The sequence below is a fragment of the Schistosoma mansoni genome, chromosome W (genome assembly GCF_000237925.1).
Source record: "Schistosoma mansoni strain Puerto Rico chromosome W, complete genome".
Taxonomy (NCBI): Eukaryota; Metazoa; Platyhelminthes; class Trematoda; order Strigeidida; family Schistosomatidae; genus Schistosoma; species Schistosoma mansoni.
The window spans coordinates 32,939,696-32,947,313 of NC_031502.1; the positions used below are offsets into that span (position 1 = coordinate 32,939,696).

Genomic DNA, 7,618 nt, shown 5'->3' on the forward strand with positions numbered 1-7,618 from the left:
GATGATATAGAAAACTTCGTCTACATGTTTTATCTACTGACAAATTAAAAGTAGTTCAATTATTTAAACATAAAAAGTAACTATTTCAAGGTAGAATCTGAAAATCATTCTTCATCATTGAACATACAAATAACATAATTGGAATGGTAGTTATAAAAATATATTTCATCTATGCGTAGAAATCAAATATCTGGACAATGAGCATATACTTGGTCAAAGTGGCATATGGTAATAGAAAACAAATGATGCCAATAAAATAATTTATCAACTTCACAATACACTGCAATACATTTATTTATTCTAAGGGCATCATCAACCGACAGTCAAATGCCGTTCTTCTCAAATTCGGCGAAGCCATAGGCTAAAGCCGAACTTATATATCCAGAAGCACACAATTGTAAATCTATATTTACCACAGTGATTTTACCATCAGTTTATTACATCATTTTTTGTAATTCACTTCTATCTTTCCTATTTTAATTGTATCACTTATTTCCAAGTGATAACCTTATTATTTATTTCGTAACTGACTGATATCAACTCATGTTATTCCTAATTGCCTTTAATTTGTGTTTAAACACTTCATTATATGACCTATTAATTATTTGTTACTATGTCTGATGATCTAGAATCTCTCTCATATTATATTTATTTACAACACTCATTATATGTAAAGATGTATGATGGCCAGCGGTGGAATCCAGGAAGCGCGTTTCGTCCTGTTTGAGACTTGAACCCAGTACCATTCGCTTGAAACGCCATCGCGTTATCCACCTAGCTAATGAGTCCTGATAGCCATATGCTTGTGCAATGGGGTGAATAGACCAAATAGGAAGAAACGCGTGTCCTAGATTTCACTACTAGCCACTATCCATCCTTGTTTATAAAGCTTGTGAATTGAGGCTATATCGAGGCGATGCACATATACTTCAAGAGACTGACTAATAGTAGTCCTAAATAGCAATGGGAAAATACAGACCAACAACACCAAGTGAATACTCATTATATGTCTTCACTCTCACTACTCCACCATAATAATACACATGCATTTTTGCTGTTATAAGTGTATAAACTTTACAATAATTTTGGTTTTAAGTATCATAGATTGTAAGCAGGCGATGAGAACCTAACGAAATATAATGAATTCATGTTATTCTGCACAGTTCTTTGTTCTTGCTCTATTCACGATAATAAAGGGAACTAAATGTATGACATTCTATGAGTAATGGATTGTTATCACATTTACTTAGCAAATGATTCTTATCGACTGATATGGTCAAAGAAGTCATTATTTTGAAAAATGAAATTGCTCACTATGGTTTATCAGGTCATTTCTTACCTCTATGGATGATAATAGTAATGGTGAAAATGCCTATTCGGATATTCAGCGGAAAGATATTTCTTTGTAGTTAGTTGAAAACACTGTAAATAGTATATTCAGATTATTAACTAATATGATGTGAATTGCTATGATTAAGTGCCTTGTTTCAATGTTCACATCAGAATATATCCGACGAATAATCTTATAGATATGCTTTACTAATTACTTCCAACAGACAGAAAGAATTTATCCACTTATTCTAACAGGTGACTTCCAGATAGCTGAAATTTACAGCACCAACCTAGAAGCCAAATACTATTCAGTCATCGTTTCATTAAGTTCGTATCCTTACGAATAGAGTACACAACATATATAAATGAAATTAGTCAAAAATTAATGTGAAAACATCTTTTGGCATAACGTAGTAAACATCTTCGGGATTTAAATAATGGTAAAAATGGATCGAATAATGTATTACAATTTAATATTATGCTTGACAATGGTATCTCTAACACCTCTAAATTGGGTAAAGATAAAATACTATGAAGATTTAAATAATCAGTTGGTTCATAAGATAAGTGGATATAAATTTATGATAACTGAGTACATAATATGTTTTCATAGTTTAAATCCTGAACAAATCTCGTCTAATATGGGACTAGTATGAGACTCTTCAGCGGTGTCCATCCATAATTTCGCATCTGGAAATTGAACAGTTATCTACAGTAAACAGTGAAAGATAGTTGTGAGCCATCGTGAACTGATTGAATTTAGACATGTGCACCGTTGGTCCCCGGTTCAATATGTTAGAGGCTAAGGGTTCATAAGAGGAACAAAAGGTCCTGAGTTCGATTCCCGGCTGAAGGGTTGTGGATCGGCACTGCTGAGGAGTCGCATAGTTGGATGAAACGGCCATCTTGTACCTCCTGGTTCTTGATGATCGTCTAGTTAAGATCTGTTCGTGGTCTAAACAATGAAAATTATACAGTTTCAACAAACCTCATTTACTTATAATGAAATATATAATGAAGTGAGCTTAATTAGTTTAGGGAAAGTTATGTACAAAAATGAATCTAAAAATGATGATCTTAAATGAGGTGCACTTTGTTACGAAGTTAGAAAAGATTGATAACTCCTTTGATTTAAACACCATTATATTATTGTCGTGCTATATCGCAAATTATTTGGATTTGAAAATGTATCATACGACACTAACCCAGTAGTGCCGATCTTTACGCATTCTCTGTGAGACAACGTTCCAGGGTTAGATCCCTGATAGGTTTGTAGAAGTGCGCTGTAAAGGAGTCGTGTATTAGAAAGAAATCTCTATCCAACACTCACTAGTTCTCAGTGATATCACAGCTGAAATTAATACCTAAAAATCCATTTAATTAACTAATGACAATAATAATTTTATTCATTAAAACAGATCTATTTCAGTATGGTAAGAAATCAGTTCAACGCAAACAATTTACAATAATAATAGATTACTAAGAGAAAGAGAAAGTTAGAGTGATTGATGGTAACCATAGAGGATTATCATGTTTATTTAATTAATCAATATTATTTCAATATGGAATATCGTGTTAGTTTGAAAACATTCAATAATAATAACAACAGTAGTAATAGTTATAATAATGGTAACAGTAATAATTAATGATGACCTCTCTTTGTTCATGCCGTTAAATATTTATTAGCAATTAACTGAGTAAATTTATAAAATAATGATAGTAATAACAATGATAATAGCATTTTAAGATGATCATATAGTCGACAACAACCTATTACTCATGAACGAGAAGTCTTATGGAAATTGTATCAATTCTTAGACGGTTGAATTATCTGATAGTGTCAATCAGCAAATGTTGACTGATTAGTATAAAAAAATCAATTCGATATGAGAACATGAGTCCTGAGTTCTATTGCGTGTGGGATGAGTGACTATTGTTAGATATATGCGGGTGAATGACACTTTCCGATTACCCAAAAGATGGGATAATATTCCTTCTTTAGGTACTTGTAAATGAAGCAGAGATAATAGTGGTTTAAACTACCTGGAAGTGTGACTGTGGACTGCAAACGACAACTGCTTAGGCCTAGTCACATACACCCTTCTGTAAATAGTTTCGAATTTATTATTTACATGCATTAAAGTCCTTACAGATACTGACGGGAATCGGTAAGGAAAGATTGGGTGTGTTATTTTAGAGGGACCTTTTTTGACCTTTTCCTTCTTCTATGGTAAGCCAGAATCGCTACAGACGCTGGTTTTCTGAGGGAAACTCATATGACAGGGTGAAAACTGAGGAAACTAAAACTCTGGGCACTATATTAGATAATATTATTATTTATATATACTTATTGCATAATTAATAAATAACTAGACTATTATGTTTATCGTAGGCTTCCGCTTAACGCGCTAACTATTATTATACATTTTATTATTCCTAACTTATTGATAGTGAATTACCAACCTATTTGCTTATGCACTATGAAAATATATTATATGGTATGATGCAGCCTGGTTTACCTGCATATCAACTCATATGTACTTGACTTGATTGCTGTCTCTTATTTGAACTCAGAGCTAAGATTCGAAAGACCAATAAGATTTAATGCAAACTTTCAAATCCAGCAATCTACACAATCTCCTGTACTAATGATTTTATAAATTAGTTTGTTGTTGAAATTCTCAAATCTATTATCTGTAATCAATAAATAATGTAGACACAATTAAACAAATGAGCAATCGCATTGTAATTAAATGCCCGCCACCTAAAGTGACTCTAACATTGATGTCTTGTGTTAATTTCAACTTAAAATCGATGAATTTTTTATTTCCTTTTGAGCAGCATGGCAATGTACTCGGAAATTCCACGGTAATTGTCTTCGGGTTTTCGGCAATATAGCCCGAACATTACTCTTGATTATTCTTCCTACTCACCAAACTTAATGTTATGGAATATCTATGTTTTGGAAATCTGAAATGGTCATGTGGAGGTGTTACTAGAAAAATAAGGAGATGATAAAGCCTGAAAAGACTGTAAAATAGTTGGACAAACTGACTTCCTAGAATTTGATAAAAGAAACCTTTATAACAGCTTATGTATCAATTGAAGAGACTAATATACCGATTCTAGAAATTAATGGATATAAACTTAAAAAAACTATCAAATTCATGTTGAGATTATTTTTCTTACGATGTCTCAAGATTTCATTATAGAGAGAGATATAATCATTTTTAGATTAAATTCACTGAACATCTAGCTATTTAAACCAAACTAGTTTTTTATTTGTTATCTATTAAAAACAATATGATTTTTCACTGTACTTCATCTTAAATTATTCGACATTTATAAAGTCGATGAAGGAAAGAAATCAGTGTGTATATTGGCGGCCTGTTTAAACATCTGGGCTACCTGTTCCTGTCATCTAGATATTTCAACAAGTTATCTAATTTCGTGCGTTTCTGAAAAGTGTAAAACCTTTCGCTGTAAAGGTTACAGAAGGCCTAATCAGAGATATCGTGGTTGCTGGCAATATGCAGCGAGAAGAATGTACATTATTCAGATGTCGATTGACTGGGCTGCTAACTTTAACTGGCAATCACTCAATATTTATCGTCAGAAAGAACGAAAAAGTAAGAAACTAGTCATAAACATTACAAGACAAAGGATTTGTCAGGAAATAATATAGAAACTCAGGAGTAATTTTAAATTCTAAATTTCTCAAATATCCTACATTATTTCATAGTGTGAGAACAGCTCACAGGTAAACTCGAGGAAGCTCTAAGAAGCTCAGAAAGAGTCGCAGATATTCCATTCAATCATCTTTTGAAAGAATATTCCAAAATCTCTACGTGTAGCTTCCCTAGTGGACAAATGCAAAAAATCCCATGTATGCTGATTAGATGACTATAATGATGATTTCGTTTTTTACTAAAAACTATAAATACTTGAGAGTTTTGTACCATATTTGACACTGTTTGGAATAGCATTCATTTTACTTGTCTACTGTAATCTCATTTGCGACTTGGATGTTCTAGCGTTTGAGTGCTCAAGTATTACGCGACATGCTAAGAATCTAAGCTCGAGATATAACATACGGTATATCAATAATCTAACCTTTAGTATAACAACTGGTGACAGAGATACGATTCGAACCCATGCGAAGAAATCCCAATGGACTACGCTGAGTAATAATCATCACATCGAAATTAAAACGGAAATAATGTTGAACAAAAATCATAATAAGTAAAAGAATGTAATTTTGACTTTTCATCCCATCATATAACATAGAATGATTGGAAGTATATTACAACAATTAAAAGTCAACTAACTATCAATGATTAAGCAAAGATGGATAGTGGCTAGCAGTGGAATCCAGGATGCGCGTTTCGTCCTATTTGAGACTCGTCAGCTGGATGTACCTATATCTCAGAGTTGATGTTCACTCTGGGACTCGAACTCAGTACCTTTGGCTTCAAACGCCATCGCGTTATCCACTCGGCCACAGTATGCACATATGCCAATTAGTGACTGATCAGTTGCAGTCCTAACACATCGATGGGAAGATTCAAATAAACAATACTAAATGAATTTATCAATGAATAATTTAAAACATACTTTATAAATCAATGAATCAATGATCATTAAAGGATAAGGTCATAACTACACAACTATGATGAAAAGTATCATACTATGTAACAAAATAAGTAACATCAACCCATCATTAATAGCACTTTTCTAACAAAATTGTTTTTTAGAATAAAAAAAAGGCAACTTAAAAGAATCATCATGTTTTATTTTGAATGATCATTTAATAGTTCTATATTCATGAATAATTAAAGTTATTACCTTGGATACAGTCAAGTGATATGTCAAGAAAATTATTGATACATTATTTCTATTGAATAAAAAAAACAAAAAAACAAAATTAATGAATTAAATTTATTCACATTCATAGTTAAACTAGTACTTGAATTTCATTGGATTCATTTTAATTAACAAAAAAAGGAGAAAAAAATGTATGATTATTTTTGAAATTGAAATTAAAGGTGGAAATCAGTATTCACTTAATATAGTACTAGTTAAACAAAAAAAAGACACAACTTAAATGAGTTCATTATTTGCAAAGATGGATAGTGGCTATCAGTGGAATCCAAGACACGCGTTTCGTCTTATTTGGGGTTCGTCAGCTGAATGTACCTGCATCCCAGAGTTGATGTTCACTCTGGGACTCGAACTCAGTGCCGTTAGAGATAGCGTTTGAAGCGAACGGTACTGTAATTGTCACAACTGATTGATCACTGGGTGGTGATCAATGTCATGTATGTCAAGTTCTTAGTGCAGATCGAATGCTATCGACAAAATTGAAATGTGGCCACTAGTCTAGGTGACTCGACACTGTGTGCACTATGTTGAGATAAGATGACGGTTGGAGGTGGTCAACAGGGAACCCTGGACTGTGAAGCTAAGTGGCACGGGATCGAAACCATCGAGGAGCGCCAGTTCCCTCAAGATTACGGGTACACCTTGTTGACGAGTGCCAAGTAGCACGAAACCAATAATCCAGGGTTTCCTGTTGACCACTTCCAACCACCACCTTACTTTGTAATTGTTTATTTAAATTCTTATGTGTATAGTTTCTGTGATTTATTCAGTTTGTTTAGCTAAATTTTATAAGCGAATAACTCTGACATTATGAAATATTACATGAAAAGAAAAAAATTTGTCAAGTAAAAAATGTTTATATACTCAATAGTCACTAAGTTTTATATATATTTCTAAAATTCTAGCTGAAGTTGTCTCAGGTTGTCATCAACTTTGTCAGAAATAAGACAGATAAACTAGATGACGATGGATAATAGTTATACAGTGACCAAAATTTAAAATATTATCTACTGGATTCCTATTCAGTGGTGTACAAAAAGTGCTATTCTTACACTGTAGTGTTAATTATTGGGTTCAATCTCTAGTGTGTTGCCTGCTGAGTACATATCATAATAGCTAAATATGAATAATGAGGATAAATAAGCTTATAAATGTAAATACAATATAACGTGATATTAAATAGCATCAACCGTTAGTTGAAGAAATTACTAAGGACAATTGGCGGTACTGAGTATGCAATTGCGTACGGGGGGGGAAGTGGTAATCCGTTGTTCATGAATTAATGAAATAGATTTCTTGCTTAGTTATTTAGGACTCAATAATAATAACTGGGGACTTTCCGTTCAACAGCCTGTACACGAGTATAATCAAATCTGTTAGAGATCTAGTATCTGGAAAACATCGA

The 7,618-nt window shown here is 32.7% G+C and overlaps 1 non-coding gene across 1 annotated transcript; it reads right to left on the reverse strand.

Moving 5' to 3' along the window:
* Positions 1-5,768: 5,768 nt before the first annotated feature.
* Smp_tRNA_00277_Pseudo_TTG.1.1 lies at positions 5,769-5,841 on the reverse strand. The gene has a single exon. It is a non-coding gene (tRNA).
* Between the last annotated feature and the right edge of the window lie 1,777 nt (positions 5,842-7,618).